Source organism: Cryptomeria japonica, chromosome 1, assembly GCF_030272615.1.
Source record: "Cryptomeria japonica chromosome 1, Sugi_1.0, whole genome shotgun sequence".
Lineage (NCBI taxonomy): Eukaryota > Viridiplantae > Streptophyta > Pinopsida > Cupressales > Cupressaceae > Cryptomeria > Cryptomeria japonica.
Window position 1 is genome coordinate 111,435,826 of NC_081405.1, and position 21,489 is coordinate 111,457,314.

Here is a 21,489-nt window from a genome sequence, read left to right on the forward strand (position 1 = left end):
TCAGTACCGGTTTGATACTATCCGTTCATCATTGAGTTATCACTTCTTTGTTCAATGCATTGGAAAAAATAGTAAACTAATACAAAAAAATTCTAAAAAGCATCTATGCCCTAGGTATTGATGTCTTCTTTCTAACAAAGAAAAATGAATTTTGATATATATAGAACAAGTTTTTTGTTCAAACGCACACCTCTATCTAAATTATAATTAGTCAAACTTCAAAACTAAATTAAATGAAAAATATTCAACATATCACTATCAAACAAACTACATGCCCTGGGTATTGATGTTACAAACCAAAATTCAAAAGAATTAAGTTTTTATCATTGATATAAAAAACGTTATGTATTTCAGGATGTACATCACTCTTAAAAAATGTTGTTAGTTGTAGAAAACTACTTTTCCAGGGAGATGGAAAAATCAATAAAATTTTATTCAAAAAAATTTGAAAAAATAATATTTAGAATATAGAAACAAGATGTTACAAATCACTAGTTTACATCATCTTCAAATTCTAAATGGTGTAAAAGTTATAGGTGTTAAAATGTGAAGTTTTTTTTTCAAAATGTTCATCTAAGTGTCAAAGTTGGTCAAAAAGTGGGAATCAATATTGTGAGTTTACCCCCTACACATTACCATAAATTCTACAAGTGATTTTACCAAGGTCCCAAAATACCTTAATCGGGTTCTATACTTAACTGGGTCCCAAATATATGTTACCACTACCAAGACTAACTGGTTAACAAGAATAAAGAAAAGTGTGTGTATACTGGTTGGCCCAATCTATGCAAAATGATAAGATAATGAATCCAGATGATAAATACCAACACTTGAAGATGAGTTGTCATCAATGACAACTATAAATGTAATTCACCTTACCGGATGAACTTGTGTTAATTGCCAACAATCTCCCTCTTTTGAATTGATGGCAACACTCATGTGCAAAATGATATCATATTTGAATCTACTCCCCCTTACCTATACATCCATGTAGTTATATACATCTACTATACTCCCCTGTGATATATATCCATTTTTCACTGTACTCCTCCCCCTTAAACATCAATGACAAAGCGGGTGTCCATAAAAAATGCTCATATCAGTTCCTATACGTGCTTCACAATTTCAGCATACAAAGTCTTCAAAAATGAAAAATATGTGTTCCAACCCTACTTGAGAGAATCAAGAATGGAGGTGAATCCATTCAAGAGATCGACATAATACTCAATTGCCTAGGATACTGTGGGATCCTCCTACTGCATGTTAGATATACACTCTTTTTTATGGCATAGCAAGATATCTAGTCGGGAATCTATGAAGTTATAAAGCTCTGTTGCTTGTCTTAATATTGGGCTTTCCTTTTATAACCTTAAAATCTGATCCATGACTGCCAAAACTGGACCTTCTCAAGAACTTGTCAAATTTGTTGCCGGATTATAGGAGTTTGAAATCTCGAGCAAGTGATCTTTACAATCCAAAATTTTCTAATCTATAGAGGTTGTAAGCTTAGAAAAATCTAGACAAGTCTCGTATACCTTTCCTCCTCCTGCTAACGAATCATCAATAGATTGTAAGCAAGTTTGAAATTTTGCATTCTCTAATGCAATGATCACCAAAAATGTTTGCTTTCGAGTCTCAACAAATTTGTCTTTAGCCTCAGTTATAAAAATCTTAACCAAAGAATCATATTGCTTAGGGATGTATTCAATTAACTCTTGCAATTTACCGAATGAGCTTGTGCTCTCTTTTGCCTGGAAATCCAGTACTAACCGGTTCAAAACTTCAATTTAGTGTTCTGAATTAGTTCTCTATCCTTATACTTTTCTTGTACCAATTCTTGTGTTGCTTGAGTCTAAAGTGCTGCAGTGGCCAAAATTTTCTCTGTCAGAGACATTAAATGATAAGGCTTGTCAAAACTAATAGAAATTGCAGCATTTTCCCTTTGGCTAAGGATGATGTGTCAATTGCCAAACATGAAGGGAAGGTTGTCACTATCCCTTTTCCCGTGTCATCTGGTGACTTATCCTCTGTTGTCTTTACATCCTGTGCACCTATGGATTCACCACTTTGTGCCTCACTTACTATTGGTGCATCATCTGAGACCTTATCCTCTATACCTTTGTCCTTCTCAACCTCTGTGTCTACATCCTGTAATGGGATTTCAAAGGATTTTGAGGATCCTCAACTTCAAAATTGGACTCATTAGCTGGTTGTGTGGTAACTGGTGGAGTGCTAACTTGTGGATTTGTAATTATATTCTACTCATCTATTTTTACCAGTTCCTTGTCCTCTGGTAATTGTATATTCTGTGATTGAACAAAACTGGGACTTAACTCATATCCAAGACTCAAAAGAATTCTGACCCATATGTCAATGGTCTCCTTCTGGATCTCTTCAATTTTTTCTAACATCAAGTTATTAATCCGATGTTTAGGATTGAATTTAGTTGAACCTATCTTATTAATTAAATCTGCAATCTCTGGTGGAGTTATTGATGGACATAGATTGACCAATTTTGTTTCCTTTATTTGCCGGTCCAAAATTTGTAGATGTAATCATACAATTCCTTGGGCAAAATTTTCTCTAACTTAATAAAAGTCCTACTAAAAGAATTAATATATAAAACAATTGCCTCCTCTAACTCCTTCTTGTCTTTATCATCAAAATCATCATTGAATGTAAAAATGTTATCCAAAATACCATCATTAATGATCTTATCAATAATGTCTTGAGCATCTAACTTCTTCTTACCAGTTCTTATCTTCATTTCTAGTTTAGATTGCTCATATACCTTAGGCTTCCACTTATGTACAGTTGTGATTTTAGGAGTCTTCCGAGGGGGCTCCATCTCATGTTGTTTCTTCTATTCTTCCTTCTTTCACAACCCTTGCAAAAATACCTTTCTTCTTTGGAGCTTGTTTGATCTCTTCATCAAATTCAGTCTCCTTAGAAGATATAGACATGTATTTCCTAGTTGGTTTTTGTTTTATTTTCACTAATTCCTTTGGCTTGGGGCTGGCTTGCTCACCAAATGGTGCTTCTGATTGTTTTGATAACTGTGTTGTAATTGGGACCACATAATCTACATATATGTTCTGGTAAACACTTAAAATCACTTGAGTATCCATCCACAATCAGAATTCCCTGACTATAGACCTAATCTAGGGTGTTTACATGATCTTCAATTATTTGCCTACCCCTAAGGCAGAGTGCCTTAGTTACCAGATGAAGTTCCTACTTTCAGTGAAAGACCTGATGGCTCTACCGGTTGATCTATCGGTGTAGTATCTAGTTTCCTAACCCATCTTCCCTCATGCTTCTTTCTAATATCTTCAACCTTTGCCTTTCCCTTCTCATCTACATTTCCATCAACTACCAGTGGATTCTTTCTTTTGCAATACTTACAAATATGTCCAATCTTGTTGCATGCATAACGGACAATATTGTTCTTCTGAATCGCTTTGTTGTACCCTTGATTTCCTTTTGATCTGCATTAGTTAGCCTTATGTCCAAATCTACTACATGCATGGCATCTGACATTTCCAATACCGGTGAATGATGCATTGTTCTGATTATTACTATTTCTAAACCGACTTTCTATATGACCATATTTATTGCAAATAAAGCATGTACCATTGAATTTGTGAGCATTATATTGTCTTACTGGTGATTTCTAGTTCTAGTTGATGGCATGATTCTTCTTCTAACCGAATGATTAATCTTGTTGTGTAGTACCAAATCATTCTCCTACTTCGTATCCAAGACCTCTCTTGTCATTGGCATCTCTCTGTCTCTTCAGCAATTCATCAAGTCTTGCAAAGATGGCTTTGAACTTGTCTTTGTATTCATTTGCAGTGGCTAAATCATCTCTCATGATTATGATTTTCTCTCAAGTTCCTGTTCATTATTTTGGGACTGAATCAACTCAAGTTTTAACTTTGTCATTCTCATGTATTAGACTGTTTTATTCATTTGATCTATCCTTCAATGCTTGAGCTAGATTTTCTTCATTCTTCTTCCTATCTTCAATGTCCTTGCACATTCTCATAGTTAGGTCTTGCATTTCATTTTTCAAGGTAGTGTTGTCCTAAGTAAGTTTTTGACATTGATCTTTCAAGGCATCTTCCTCATCACTACTCTGATTTTGCAGTTGATCACAGAGTTCCTTCCTCTTGCCTTGAATTGCTGATGGCTTTCTTTGTTATGAAATGATGTGTTCTCTCACTTGCCTCAGTTCATTCTTCAATTTATTGTTTTCCACTTGTTCATTATCAAGATCTTCAAGAGAAAGTCGAAGTTGTTGTTGTTGTGTGTGAAAAGTGGACTAAGAATCTGTAAGCACAACACTTCAATTAAGTCATTACATGCATGGTTAGTAAATCAATAATCAATGAACAATAAAACCATAACAAATCGACCCATTGCCTTCTAAAAGATGCGAGTATAAGATTGCTCTTAGATTTGTATAAGCAATCCAGTGACTAGACAACACCAAGACGAAGGATTTTAATCCATATGAGCATGATGTTAAGCTAGATGGATGCAAGATTAATCTAACAAGATTTAAGCAATAACTGAGATAAATGATCTAAATATGTATGCAATAACAAATATGTGAATATCTAAATGCACAAATATCAATGAACCTAGAGCAAAAACAACATAATAACAATATATTCTCCAAGATTTTTTTGAATGAGAGATGAGAACCTGAATTTATAGAAAATTCAGAAAGAAACCAAAGGCTACGATCAAATGATGATGAGTGGTCAAGATTTTCCAAGAGGAAGCACAATCTAGGTGAATTGATGTGATTTGATGCTTTTCTCACTTTTAAAGGAAATTGAACTAAAACTGGGATAAAATCAAGAAAAAACTGATTTATTCTCTATTTCATTCAGTTTTAAGATTTAATTGTTTTAATTGCTTTCTTTGAGATTATTCATCAATTTTAGATTTGTTTTTCAAGATTATCTCTAATTGATTTCTTTTCTCAAATTTTAATTCTTTCTTGGTCAATTAATTCCCTTTTTTGATTTATTTCCCTTTTTGAAGATTTGTGCTCATTATTTCCAATTCCTCTTTCTTGATTTGATGGCAAATTGATTTATTTAATTAAATATGCTAAGATATTTAATAAAATAAATAAGATAATTGTTTGAAATGATTTACTTGGAATGATTTAATTAATTAAATAAATATTTAATTAATATTGATTGATTAATTTTGCCATGTGACATTTGATGATTAAAGAATTAATTGTGTGCTCAAGATTTATTTAATTGCCTTTGGTTAGGACCTTGGTGATGTTGTCGAGATTAGGGGTTCATGGTTTAGATGACCATTTTTAGGGTATTACATTTATCCCTCTTTGAATTAATGTACGAGCAACGCGTTGGTTCAAAGAATAGTTTATGTCTAGGAGATACTAGTTCTGAACTTGATTGATCACGAACTAGATGAAAAGCGAGGTGTTTAGCTTGATTCAAAGCGACGAAGCTAAATGAAGTCCAATTAAAGCGATACCATTCCCGAACTTGATTGAACTTAGGAACGATAGAAAACAAAAGATACCGAACTTGAACTTGATTGATCAAGAAGTGGATCTTACTGATCTAGAACTTGATTGATCTAGACACAACGAGTGATGATAAAAAAAAAAATGATCTTGAACTTGATTGATCAAGATATGATCAAGATAAACTGTTCAGCTTCATCAAAAAATGATGAAACTAAACACCTTATATTGAGCGTGATCAAAGAAACTCTTTAAACCCCTAATTGAGTTTAAATGAATAATTAGCTTGATGAAAAGCAATGAAACTGATTAACGTTAAGAGATTGATTCAAATAAAAGACAAATATCAACTTGATTTGAAGTGATAAAATTGATATGCCTCTAGCGATTGATTTGATTCAGATAATCAAGAGATCTCCACTTGATATAAAGCGATGAAGTTGAGATGCCCCTAGCGATAAGAATTTGATTGATTTTCTTTAGTTGAAAAAGGATTTTGCTCTACTTTTGATGAAGATTTGAAAATTTTCTTGACATTGAAGAATGTGAGATCATAAGGTCATGAGTATGCCCCCTCGGGAGTGAAATTGAAAGATATCGAGTGTACATAATGATTATAGGCAATTTTGAGCGATGATAACGATTTGAGCACAAACTGATTTAGAGGAATTTTTGAAAATTTTGCGTTGATTGATAAGAAATTGAGCGCAAAGTTAAAGAAAGAGCATTTGATGAAAAGCGCTAAGTGGTCCAAATTCTGAAATTGACTAGCAAAATGATCTCAAATTTTTATTTCGATCTTGAAAATGGAATCAGAATGGTCAAATTAGTTAAGGGTACAATTTTCGTGTCCATCGAAGCAAGTTGAAAAATTAGGTTTTTGGCTATATATGGGACAAAAGTGTCATTTTCAATTCATTTTAACCCTCCAAGTTTGAAAATTCAAAAAGCCTTCTGTGAAGAAAATGGTGGTCCCTACTCGTCAGCATCAATTCGAGCGCTAGAGAAGACATAATCAACCCTGAAACTATGAGCCAACGGTAAGTGATCGATCTTAAGCCTATTTGTGTTTCCAATTTCAAATTTTTTTGTTCATTTTTCAAGTTTTCCGCATGTTTGAAGTCGGGCGTCATGTTTTATCATGTGAGATAGGATCCTATCTCGTACGAGAAACTGGCAAAATTTGTTTTGTCATTTTAGACCATTAGATTTTTCGTTCTAGGGCCACCCATGTGTCATAAGACAGGTCTGTAAAAAGACCATTTTGTCATGTGGGGTCTAAAAGTTTGTCATTTGAGCTTGGTTTGTCATACTAGAGCTATTCCTGGCTCGTACGAGATGCTTCTTTTCTATGTTTTGTCTTTTCAGAGACAGTGAGAATTTTTTAGGGTGTAAACATGAAATTTTGGTTTTGCATTTGACTTAGTTGGTTTACGTGATGTTTTACTTCTCTTGTAGGCTCATTTGGAATGTTTTCTAATGCTTCGTTGTTGGGTTTTTTGCAGGTTTGATTACCTCCTATGTTATTTAGATGCGTGTATCCTCCCATGATGACATTAGTGCCAGATTTATCTGAGGTTGAGCAGGCTCATGTTGATATGTGTGGCTTGACTCATTTGTTGAGAGTACCTAATTTCCGTGTGAACCACGGGATGCTCACGACATTGGTAGAGCGGTTTCATTCAGAGCATAACACATTTCATCTGTCGATGGGGGAGTTGACGATCACTCCTGAGGATGTATATAGGATCCTTTGTATCCCTTTTGATGAGGATAAGGCGGATTATGATTCAAGGCACCTTCCAGGATTGCAGGCAGTCAGGCATGTCTTTGGGGATCCTGATATTTTGACTCGTTCCATGAGTTGGGACGTACTTATGAGTAGGTACAGTGAGGAGTATCCTTTGGCATGCATCCTGGTAGGATTGATAGGTTATTTTCTGATGCCGAACATAGGGCAACAGGGCTTCCAATGTGGATGGGTCCGGATGTTAGAGAGGTTGATAGAGACCCCTCAGAGACTTGGCTGGGGCTCTTGTTTATTGGCCCACATGTATCGAGAGATGCATGAGATCGTATATGGGGAGGGATGTAGCATGGGTGCTGGTGTGTATATTCTGCAGGTGTGGGCTTGGGAGCACCTTCCTGTGTGTCAATCGATAGTAGCTGATAGCAAAGAGCTTAGGCAGCCGATCATTTATAGGTATGTCGGATATATTACTCAGCCCCATCTGGGCAAGACAGATTTCTAGAGACGGCAACTCGATGACCTAATAGCTGTCCTATGGAGACCATATAGAGGTTTGGAGCCATAGGATGACTAGCAGCTAGTTCGCAGGGACCTATTTGTTACACACCCACTGATTGGGAGGTCACAGACCATTGTGGAGCGATCCGTCATTTCTTGGGTGATGAGGCAATATGGCCGGCCTTAGGGGATCTAATAGGAGTATACAGCTTATGCTTAGTATGCTGATGAGGAGAGACAGGGATGGTCTCCGCGGTTATCAAATGCTTTGGCGATGCAGGAGTTGACAGGGTTACACTGCCTGAGGTGGGATTACTTGGATGATGTAGCAGATGCGGGGGTATTGCCTCAGTATAGAGATCATTTTCAGCAACATCCATTCCCACATTTTATACATCCAGGTGAGGAGGCTCCTCATATTGAGGATGTTGAGGATGATTCCCCCACACCGGCACAGGGACAGGACCAGAGGTAGCGTGAGGCACAGGGATCTGAGGCTTCACGATTGGGTAGTGGTGATCCAGGTGCTAGCAGTAGTAGGGTGCCACTTGAGGGAGGACAACAGAGGGGTGAGGGTGGATCCCTAGGAGGAGTGGGTGTTAGATTGGGTGGTATGGGGGAGGCGTGAGCAGCACCTAGGCAGGTTCGATAGCAGAGAGAGGAGTAGGGTGGAGGTGGAGGTGGAGGTGGAGATGGGGGTGGAGAGCCTGCGAGAGAGCAGGGGATAGACGTTGGATGGTTGATGAGGGCATGTCTTGCAGAGCTGCAGTCATAGTTGCTAGTGGCTCAGACTCAGCTGGTGGAGCGAGACCAGCAGCTAGCCAAGATGAGGACTGAGCGTGATCGCCAAATCACCAAGATGAGGACTGAGCGTGATCATTAGATTGCAGCACTAAGAGCGGAGATGAGAGCAGAGATAGAGCCCCTGTGACAGGAGGTCCTTCATCAGTCTAGTAGGGCATCTTACTATGTGGTCGCATATAGTGTCACAGTTCTTGTTGCTCAGCAGGTGATACCCTACTCATAGTACATGGCACGGTCAAAGGGAGCACGAGCGTCTCATCAGGATCTTGGACATTAGGCTCCTCCTCCACCACTAGGTGATGAGGGAGAGGGAGTGAGCTAGATGATTTCTTTTTTGGTAGCTCGGATATTTTTTGTAGACACAACTATTTTTTGTAGCCTATACGATTCTTGCTCTGATGGGAGTTTGTCTATGTCATTTGACATCATTTTGTACTCTTATACTTGACATGATATATATATATACGAGATCCTGATTTGACTTCATCGTACTTGTGTTGATTCGCTTATGAGATGTCTTTATATGCTTTATTCTATATGTATGCATTTCTTTTCAGCATGAATGTATAAATACAAATGAATATGGATGTCTTATTTTTGTTTCTTTTCACATGCAAATAAATGATGATGTAAATGAGTAACTAGAATGAGTAATGCAATTTTTTTTCATTCTATGCAATAAGATGGATGTAAATGAGTGATAGTGAATGATGCAATGTTTTCATTTTTCTATGCAATAATATGAATGCAAATGAATGACAGTGAATGTATGAATCTATATAAGATGCTCATGTGTGCAACTAACATCTCAAAACACAAGTACTCGATCGGAGAAATGACGAAAAGAGACCACTTAGCGAAGAAATGATGAAGCTTCCAACTCTCACTTAGAAAATAAGGAGATCATTGTTACCATACTGAAATCACTCTAAATTCACAAGATGCAGAATGAAATGCAAAATAATATGCAAAATGCAACCTAAACCTAGTCATTGGATTTGAACAGCTTAATTTTTATCATTCAGCATTTTACAATTATAGAAGGCAGAATAGAGTTCATTTATTTTCATGTGCAATATTAATTATCTTGTCCGCAATGACCCTTTTTTCATTCATATCCTTGGACAGATTTCATAGGGAATTGAATTACATTATAAAGAAATTCCCTCAAAATAAACAAAGGAATGATGGGAACCTCCCTGTAGCATTCAAATAAGCGGAGTTGAGGTATGTGAGGTGATTCCACCTTGATGTGAAGGCTCTTATCATAGACACCCAGCTAATTTGGATGTTTCTAGATCATTGGAATTATTCCTACAAGCAACAAACAAGAAAATATTATGCCCCCAATCCTTGCTCCTCTTAGTCACAATAGACTTCCTCGAGTTACTCAGAGGGATAATAATCGAAAACCAATATAAAAGACAACACACAAATAAAATTTTCATGCACAGCTCAAACTGTTTAGTGATTTTTTTCTGTTATGTTGTTTTGCTTGTTAACTCAGTAATAAAACTCTCCAGTAGTCAAGAGACAGGTAACTGACTTGGAGTGGATGACCAGGTTTCACTGACATAAGATTTACTTGGCTAACACTACTTTAGACATATAATGTGTTCTTGTCGATTACCTAAGACTAAGACATTGATTAGTTTCAAGCCATGAGGGGTCCAATGAACCAAGATGTCACAAAAGTGACTAAAATATGTACAAGCAAAAGCAAATATGCAGGAAAGCAGGAATACCAACGTTGCATTGATAGATGGAGTGCTTGAGTAAAAGAGGCACCTATTTACCATGTTTTCACCTGCTTGGCAAAGATTCATTTTTTTTTTTATCTGAGGTGCTTGTTTACCAGGTTTTCACCAAGGCATTTTCTCTCTTTTTCCCCTTTTTTTTTTGCTTTTTCTTCTTTTTTTTTTTTTTTGAATTTCTTCAGGACTTTTTCTGATTTTTCTGATTTTTTTCAAGACTTTTTCCACTATAAAAGATGCTGGAGTAGAGAATATTTAGGTGAAGAATTTCTTCAGATGGATGGTGTTAATCGGTTCACACAGCTGTTCTCCTTCCAATGTTGAAAGTTGATAAGCACCAGAGCCAAAAGCTGTAGTAACGATATAGGGACCCAACCAGTTGGGTTCAAACTTCCCTTTGTTATCTCAAAACTACTGATTTTTAGGATTCTCTCTTAGAACTAAGTCACCAACCTGAAATTCTCGGTGTCAAACTTTCTTGTTATATCCTCTGGACATTCTCTTCTGATACACTCTGAGATGATCAAACGCCACTTGCCGACGCTCATCCAGCAATTCGAGCTCTTGCAATCTAGATATCCTATAGTCTTCATCAGTAACAAGACCTTGAAAGGAAACTCTTAGAGATGGTATTTCCACTTCAATAGGTTGAACTGCTTCGGACCCATACACCAAAGAAAAAGGTGTAGCCCCAGTAGGTGTTCTAATACTTGTTCTATAAGCCCACAGTGCAGGATTGAGCTGCAGATGCCAATCCTTCCTAGATTTGTTCACTGTTCTATGCAAGATAGTTAGTAGGTTTTTGTTAGATCCATCTGCTTATCCATTACCTTGAGGGTAATATACTGAGGACCAGTGTTGTTTGATTTTAAACTTCTCATAGAGTTCATCTAGATCTTTGTTCTTAAATTGTCCTCCATTGTCTGTTATAATTGATGAAGGTATACCATACTTGCAGATGATATAATTAAGAATAAAGAGAGCTACTTATTTGCCAGTTGCCTTGATGAGTGGAACTACTTCTACCCACTTAGTAAAATACTCAGTGGCAGTGATAATAAATTTATGTCCATTAGATGACATAGGATATATTTGGCCTATTAGATCAAATGCCCATTGTTGGAAGGGCCAGTGTGTCACAAAGGGTATGATATCCCTTGCTGGAGCATGTATAAGGTGTCCATGCAGCTGACACTTTTCACAGGTTTTAGAAAATTTTATAGCTTCTTTCTCCATGTCTGGCTAGTAGTAGCCAACCCTTAGTAGTTTTCGTGCTAAAGTTAGACCATTCGAATGGGATCCACAAACACCTTCATGAACCTTAGATAATGCGCGTTGGGACTCCCCAGTTTCTAGACATCTAAGAAAAGTATTATCTAAACCTCGCCTGAATAGGTCATTAGCAATGATGACGTATCATGACGCATTTCAGATTAGGTTCCTTTTTTCATTTTGGGGAAGATTGGCAGGGACAACTTGGTCACGCAGGTAAGAGTAAATGTCGCTATAACGAGATGAGTCATGTCCAATAATAGAACAAACTACCTAGGACTTGGGAGAATCATAGGCAGGGTAATGTAACTCTTCCACCAGGAATTCAAAGCAAAAATTAGACTCTTGTAGCTGTGGTATAGATGCCAAAGTGGCCATTGTATTTGCTGCTCTATTTGTTGTTCTAGGGATCTACTGAAATGGTACGGAGGTAAAATATTGCTTGAGATCATCCACCATTCTCTTGTAAGGCATCAGTTTCTCATCTCTTGTCTGATATAGATCATTGATTTGGTTGATAATGAGTTGAGAATCTCCATAGATGTGTAATTCCATGATCTTCCACTCGATGGTGAGCTTGATCCCATTTACCAAAGCTTCATATTCTGCAATGTTGTTTGTGCAAGTGAAGAGAATCTTGTAAGCTTTTGGAATTGAGTATTTCTGGGGAGTAATAAATAGTATCCCGACACCAACACCATGTTGATTGAAAGACCCATCAAAAAAATCTTCCATGATTGTTGAGTAAGGTGCATGATTGATTCATTTGGGAATTCTATATGCAAAGGTTGATCGTCTTCAAGTGGAGCTTCAGCAAGTTGGTCTACAATAACCTATCCTTTGATGGCTGTACGTTCCACATATTCGATGTCAAATTCTATAAGGACCATGACCCATTTGGCCAGTCTTCCTATAAGCATTGCTTTACTGAGAAGATATTTGAGTGGATCAATCTTGGCTACCAACTTAATAGAGTGTGCCAACATATAGTGCCTTAATTTTTGTGATGCAAAGACCAAAGGTAATCATACTTTCTCTATTATAGTATATTTAATTTCATACGACACCAAAGTTCTGCTGATGTAATAGATGGCTCATTCCTTTTTATTGTCATCCTATTGTGCCAGAAGTGGCCCTAGTGAAGTATCTATAGCTGATATGTAAAAGGTCAGTGGCTTACCTTGAATCGGTGGCATTAATATGGGTGGATTAGAAAGATATTATTTGATTTGTTGTAAATGTCGTTCACAATCTTTATCCCAGTTGTATTGAATCCCTTTCCTTAATACCTTCATGAAGGGTTGAGCTTTCTCTGCTAGCTGAGATATGAAATGCCTTATTGACTCAAGATAGCCTTGTAAACTTCTCATTTGACTGATATTCTTTGGTGGAGGCATTTCCATTATAGCTTGGACCTCTTCAGGGTCAACCTCAATTCCTTTTTTGGAAATCATGTAACCAAGCAATATTCCTGATGTTACCCCAAATGCACACTTTTTTAGGATTTAATCAGAGCTGGAATCTTTCCATTCTATCTAGTATGAGGCCTAGCTCTTGAATATGCGTAGATCTCTTCATAGTTTTTACTAGGGTGTCATCAACATAATCTTCCATGTTTTTATACATCATATCGTGGAAGATAGTGGTTACTGCTCTTTGATAAGTTACTCCAGCATTCTTTAGACCAAATGATATAACATTCCAGCAGAAGGTTCCCCACGCACATGTGAAAGCTATCTTCTCTTGATCTTCAGGTGCTATCTTGATCTGATTGTAACCAGAGAATCCATCCATTAATGAGTACATCTCATATCCAATAGTCATATCTACTATCATGTCAATGTTGGGCAATGGAAAATCATCTTTTGGACATGCCTTGTTGAGATCCCTGAATTCTGTGCAAAATCTAATAGATTTGTCTGCCTTTGATACAGGTACTATATTTCATATCCATTATGCGTAGTCTATAGCTCTGATAAATCCAGCTTTTAGCAATTTCTCTAGGTCAACCTTGACTAGTAGTGCCACATGAGGATGCATCTTTCGAAGTTTTTGTTTGACTGGTTTTACTCCTAGTATAATAGAGAGGTGATGCATGATGAGCTCAAGATCTAGTCCTGGCATATCTAAGTATGTCAATGCAAAGTTGATCTTCTTTGCTAGAAAGAGGTTGCTAAAATCCTTGAACTCTTCTGCTGATAGTGATTGAGCTAAATGAAGATGTGTGGTGTCTCTTGACTCCCAATGTTTACTGGCTGAGTTGGCTTGATCAATATGGAAGATCTCTCTTAGAAGTGACTTGGCAGTATATCAAGTATCTCACCTTCAGGCGCCTCAGAGAGATTTTTACCTTTAGGTATGTCCTTTATTTTCTCTTTTTGAGATTCCAACACCGCCACAATTTGGTTTTCACCATAAGATCTTTTATTCTTATTTTTCTTGTTTTTGCAACTAAGATACCTAATATTTGCTTCAGGCATGTTTTCGTGTTGTTCGCTAGTGGAAGAGTACATGGATTCAACTGCATTGAGATAGTAGGCTAGTGTATAGTCATCGACAAAGGTAGGTACATTCAAGGGTTGGTTATAAAGAGTATTATAAATCAGTTCTGGATGCATTAAGGATAAGGTTGGAAAAGGCTCAAGGGAGTTCACGATACTATCATCATGGCTTTCGATCAACCAGTCGAGTTCCAGAAGACTACCTTGCGTATGTGTCTCAAGAACAGGAAGAGTTATGACACGATTATTGAAATTCATGTTAGTACTTATTGGACCTAACCCAACTGACCTACTTCTAGCATCATCACCTACTTCAGACTAGACTACATACCGTGGTGTAACAATAGACAATATCTCATCATTCATGAAAGAGTAGTCATAATGAGTTGTTAAATAGTTGTTGTTATAAACAAAGCTCCTGTCTGAGTCATCAGAGTCATAGGATGAAGTTGCTGACTCATCTTCAAGTGGCTTAGTAAAGGTATATATAGTATCAACACCCACATGTTTGATGCTGCAAGTTCCTTCGTGATTTGGTTCATTAACTACTTGTACTTGACACACTTGTGGACATGACTTTGATGGTTTTGTTAATCCCTGTCGTCTGTTACATTCAGCTTCTTCTGGACTAATGACTGGTTCTTTTTCTGTAGCTTCTAGTTCTTCTTTTGTAGTTTCGTACCCTATTTGTCATATCTCATTAGGAGGTTTGGTAGGTGAAGAAATAGCTTGTGTCCTTTCTTCCTCTAGCTGTCATTCATAGTCTTCTTGTCTTTTTAGTCTGATTTCTTCTATTTCTTTTTTCATTCTGAGGCATATCAGCTCTTGTGCATCATCTATAATATCACTAGATTCTTCAAGGGTTTTTGTAGTAGATGTATTTGAGATGTGACCTAGACCCCATTCATACTCATTTGAATCAGTTTCTGAATCATCTACTTGTTGTCTACCAGTATATGTGACTGGAAATTTTAGTGGTGCAAAGAATTCTCTGATTCTATATACTTTGTCTCTCATATCCTCTAGGACTTCTACTTCCTGTGGTATTGAATCAGGAACTTGATTACCATCTGTTTCCTCTCTCTGGGTGGGAAATTCTTTTTGTTCATCGTTACACTCTTCCTGAGTTTGTTGAGAATTAAGTTCTTGTGTTGGTAAAGGTAGTACCTTCTTCTTCCACTTACGTTGATGGTGGGACGTGTGCTTTTGATCTGATTGCTTTCTTGGATCATATCCTAGTCCATCTTTATGATTGGCAAACTTTGTTTGTAACTGAATAGGTTCAACAATACCTTTTTGACATTTTCCAAGAGGACCAGTACCTGAATATCCCATGCATTGAAGCATCTTATAGCCTGGACCATGTTGGAGAAATCTCACAATGTCATATTTGTTTATCTGCACTGTCTTCTTTGAAGAGCGATTTAAGGAAATCATCTCCTTCTATTTCACCTGCAAGAGAAGTAGAGGACTGTATAAAGGTGCCATCATAAATGACTTTTGGAGTTGAAGTTTGTGGCTTCATAGCTTCTGATGGTTTTCCCGACTGTCTTGGTGATGGAGGAAGAGACGTTAGTGAGAGTATAGGTTCTATCTTGTAACCATCCATGCCAACGTTTGTGATTCTCAATTTCTTTTCCAAATCCTTCAACAAAGATTCCAAACTTTTAGCTGCAGAAGCTACTCTATTATTAGGAACAAAAGCATCATCACCCTATGTTAATGCATTATAGGTATAACTTGTATCGGCAGGAATACTGACTTCAACTCCATTATAAGGAAATTTCAGGCATTGATGATACATAGATGGTATTGCTTTCATTTCATGAATCCATGGCCTACCCAGTAAGATGTTGTATGAAAGATGAAGATCCAGGACTTGAAAAATGACATCTCTTTCCACAGGTCCTACTCTGATTGGTAATAATACCAGTCCCTTAAAAGTTCTTTCTTCTTCATCATAAGCCTTGATTGTTATCTTCTTTGTTGGATCAATGACATTCTCAGAAAATCCCAGATGTGTCAATAGATTGTGGGTAAAAATGATTAGGTGTGAATATTATACCATCAATAATATTATTAACAATATAAACATTATTAGTGACATAAGACATAAATGCACATAAACATAGCCAAGATTAAAACATCATTCACCACATAACCAAAGCAAACTGAAAATTCGAATAGGTAATCTCAAGACCAAGGTTATTGCCCTAATTTGGGACAATGGATAGAGCTAGGTCAACTTTGCCCTTATTTCTATTTCCATGTAGCACCATCAAAGACTGTTTAGGCCTGCTCAAACCTATAAAGCCAACTAGAGCTGATGCCTAACACCTACATCAACTAACAAAAAACACCTGCACAACAAATATATCCATTTATACATATGACAAATAACATTAGTAATCATAATCAATCCCCAAATAGAATTATTTGAACATATGTTAGTACATCATAAACATAATACATCATTTCACATATAGCTATGAAGAGTTCAAAAAATCAAACCCTAATATCATCAATATGACATCATATGCATAAACCATCATAACATCAACATGTCCTAAATCTTAGAAACATCATGCATAGTCCATCAACATGAACCAAATAAGAATGTTCACACACATCCAAAAGAGTATGGCACACACAAAGAGTCAACAATGAGTTCAACAAAAGCAAAAATAGAAAGAAAACATGAAAGGTTATTGTAGGATTATTAGATCAACTATACAAATGTATTCCATATAATTATTGAATAAAAGCCAAATTAAATAAAAAGTAGATGGGATGGTGCCCATAACATGCATATAAGGACAACTTAAGAGAATGTATTTAGTGAGGCATAATAATGGATTGATTTTAATGATGTGTTACTTTAGAGTTTGAATTAGCATACAAAAAATTGTGAGTAAATCCCAAGCTTGACAAGTTCAGTCATAACTAGATCGTTAAATTAATCTTTACCAGATGAGACAAAGCTAACTAATATGTGGCTAAAAATTGTTTGCCTTTGCCTTCTTAATATTAGATTAGTCAATGTTGTGTGCTTAGACACTATCTAGAAGTTTTCCATTCTCATACGTGAACGAATTCTACTCCTTGTCAAACATGTTGACAGATTGAATGAATAATGATAAGCGATATTTAATACAACATGCACTGATAGTCAAATGATGAAATAATGATGACCCATACCTTCTTCCTATTGTCATTTGAAATCATAATATATTGTATTTATTCACCCATATATCTTCTTATGAATTGATTACACATTGTATTTGTTTTAATATTGTTATGTAACAATATATCATACAAATATATACTAACGCACCTCATTTATAAAAAATTAAAATAATTGAATTTGAGAAGATATTTTTGTCTTCTTTAGAAACTTTATTTTTAGTTGACCTCTAATTATGTGATAGAAAAGTTCGTGGACTTTGGCCATCGAGAATTCTATAATTGTGTATTCACATGTGGCCAACGATATTTCATATAATTGTGCATTCACATGCAATCGACTGTTTGTCGTTAGACAACAACTATAATATAATTCTTATAAATGAGCACTGCCCTTACCATTACCAAGACACTTTCTTGAAATATTTGTTCACCTATGATCTTTATTCTTGAGGCACCACTTCCATACGTTAGTTGTCATGCAATGAAACTCCAAAACCATTTCTGGCAATCGACGTTACAATCGAAATGGTGTTTCCATTACTTTTACTGGGCTGTGGGTAACCTCGACTCTGCCGTTTTTTAAATATAATCGACATTATCGACGCTTGTGTAATGCCAGGCAAGTCATGATAAAGCCTCAACGCAGTAAGAAAGACTAAGAAGCCATTCATTAGTAATTTGTAGAAAACCTAAAAAAATAAAACTGCAGGAATGCAAATGTGGTCGAGGAAGAGAACCAAAAATGCAAACAAATACTCTCTTCCGAAAGTTCTCAATCATCTAGGGTTCTTAGTGTACGGAGTGGTTGTGTGCACGTTAATCCTGTAAAAGATGGTAGAGTTGAGAATAAGGAGATTCTTTTGATGTCCACTAGAAGAGGATTAGAAATACAAGAGAAAATGGAAGGCAAGCAAGAAGAGTTCTGTGATGGGGATCAAGGTGAGCGTAAGATAGATTGTAATAGCACGAGCAACTTTCATGATAGAGGCAAAGATATGGAAGGAGGTGATGGAGGAAAATATAGAATGGACTTCTTGAAATGCAAAAGCATTGAGTTGATGGAAGACAAGCCCATGATGAGAGATGGATTAAGTGAGCTTAAGGGGAGGGGCTTACATGAGACAATGGAAACAAGTGTAGGGAATCAGAAGAGAAGAAGATAAAGTTAATGGGGTGGGCCGTTATAAAATGTCAATTTGCAGAAAATGGTTGGTGCCCAAACCTAGTTGACATTATACCAGAACTGCCCTCTTCTCTTAGAGACACCTAAGATTTTAGCCCTGAACTTCTTATTGATAATTGCCTCGCTCGATGATGGCATTGGCCATTGGTATATTGCTCTAGGTGAAGTTGTGATACGGGTTTCCTTTGCATAATGGGTAAGTATGAACATTTGCTCTCCTGAAATTCATGTGTGCGTGATATTCATGGCCCTTGAGACATTAGTTATCAAACTATTTGGACTATGATTATGGTATGAAAGATTAGATAAGTAATCGTTTCTTCTAGCCATGGCCAATCAAGTAATTAAATATATTTTATTGGGTGAGTAGCAGAAAGAGAAATATACTTCAATATATTGATCACAATTTTAAGAGATGAAAGTGATATACACACATAAAATCTGTTGTTGAGAATGATATGATGCACGCGAGGGAATATGATTTCAAACAAGGGCTGCAGGGCAGCTTAGTTCCTGCCCAGTGCTGCAAAGGTGGTCGTGGATTGCAAATGTCTGTAATGAATGAATTAAAACTATTGTACAAGAAGTTCAAAACGCTTCAAACAGCTGTGTTCAGAAACCAGATAAGCTAAATTTGTTTTTTTATCTATTTATGCTGATTAAAAGTAGTTTTGGATTTGAATGTTTTAGTGATATTGCAAATAAAGGTAGTCTAAATGAGTGAGTATCCAAGGAAGCCTGTATAAGAATGTCCCACATGAATAGGTATTGGGCAGGAAGCCTGTATAAGAATGTCCCACATGAATAGGTATTGGGCAAGGAAATTACATGCAAATATCTCCAGTAGAAGAGAGCACATCAAAACAAGGAGCTGAAGTGAGAGAAAGCAATATTAGCAGCCATGTTAAAACGTTTCCTTGCTTTCAAGAAGGAGACGCAACAAATGTAGCCCCTAAAGATAAAGTTCCACTAGCTGCATATCATTCAACTCTCTTTCAAATAGTAAGATTTATAATTATATAAATAATTATAAATTCCTACTTCATATTTATATAAGAAAATATCACAGTAATTATAAATTTTAACTTATGATATAGTATTAATGCAAATCTCACAGTGATTATAAATATTATCTTATGATATAGAATAAATAAACAAGAAATTTTTTAGTTTATGACTTCCAAATACATAAAATTATAATTTTGAATTTCAAACTATATATATTTCGGGATTTATAATGATATTTTAGAATTTATAATATTTTAAGTTCGATTCTCTTCTTACTATTACTAAACAAAATTAAAAATAATGCTCACTTCAAGAAGGTGCCTAGCTCTAACAAAGCTTGTGCCATAAAACTGAAGGGTGTTGCCCTAATTTGTTTCACCCTATTTAGGCACTGTTCATGCTTTAGCCATTTGCAAAGAACACCAAAGGCAATGAACAAATAAATTTATTTTTATGTATAAAGAAACATATATTTATACCCAAGAATCTGATGTCATAAGTATAGTAGCCCTTTCAAATCTAACTCTGGGTAAGTCTAATAAATGGGAAATGCCTACCATATTACGGGGCTCCACATAATGAGATTCAAACAACCATTACAACCAATAGGAATTTCTATATAAATGTATAGCATACCTGGATATAAATATATTTAAGGGGAAGATGTTTACAATCTTTATATTATTGAAAGTTCATGGAACATTAAAATCAAATGCGCCCACCAATTGAACATTCATATTATGCAACATTAATAGAGAAAAGAATTAGGTAAAATTTGTCTGTAGATATTTGCCTCAAAGAAAGAAAAAAATAGAAGAATAAACAAGTGCAAAATCACATGCATTGAATTGCACGTCTCTGACTTGTTTGTAACCACCAAAGTCAACAAGTTTAACTTGCTCATTTGGATGCACCAATATATTTGCACATTTAAGATCTCTATTCAATGAAATGTCAAAAAGCAAATCAGTGGCATTGATAGCTGAAATCCCAAGAATTAACGTTCTACAATAAATCCAAATAACAAAAACTTTAAATTTTTTTAAATAATTACAATTTAAGCTCTTGATAAAGTTCATTTATATAATTGAATATTTAGGGGGTTAGAATTTATAGAAAAATAAGATAATTACAAGCTTATTTATGTTATAAATTTATAAGTGTCATTTAATTAAAAAATTAAAACATATAAATGACCATAAAATAATTGAAGTAAAGATAATTAAAATCAGTCCCAAAGTGTAATGGTAAAGGAAAATAATTAAAATAAGAGATTATATTAGTACATGCATATATGTCTAAAAAAAGGAAAAGTTTAAAAAAAAACATCAACTCAAATCAACATATGAAGTTTACAAAGAAAGATCTATAATCCCATTTTGGAAGCTACATCTTCCTTGTCTAATTAATACCATAGATCTGTCCAGTAGCTGTTAATTGTAGCAGAGAGAAAATATAAACAAGAAGCTCCAATATATTGTCAATTGCAGCAAAGAGAAAATATAAACAAGAAGCTCCAATATAATTTTGAATTCAGATTCCAATTCTAAAGTGCGCTAATTGTTGCTGATTTGGATTCAATGTTGCAATTTGAAATCATTTCAAGAAGTGAATCTACAACTCCCTTTGTCACCAATGTAGCTTGTTTTCTTTTGTTGAACCCATTTCTGACAGATCACTTGCCATTACATTTTTTACTGTAGTAGATTTTGCAAAAAAAAACCTCTTCAATTAATTCATTCAAGAACCAAAAGACAATCATCAAGGTACCTAGTCTATTATGATTCCATTCCAAGCCATGACTATTTTAATTAAAAAAAAAGAAGAGAGTTCTAGATTATAATAACAATTTTTTCTATAATTTAAAAGGCTATTTAAAGCTAGCCTGCATACAATTTTTTCTATAATATGAATTTTTTTTCTATAATATTTTTCTTTTAGACGGCTACTCTATGTACAATATGCTTTTAATTTTAGAAGGTTCTTCACACTATTTATAGAATGCAAAAAACTTC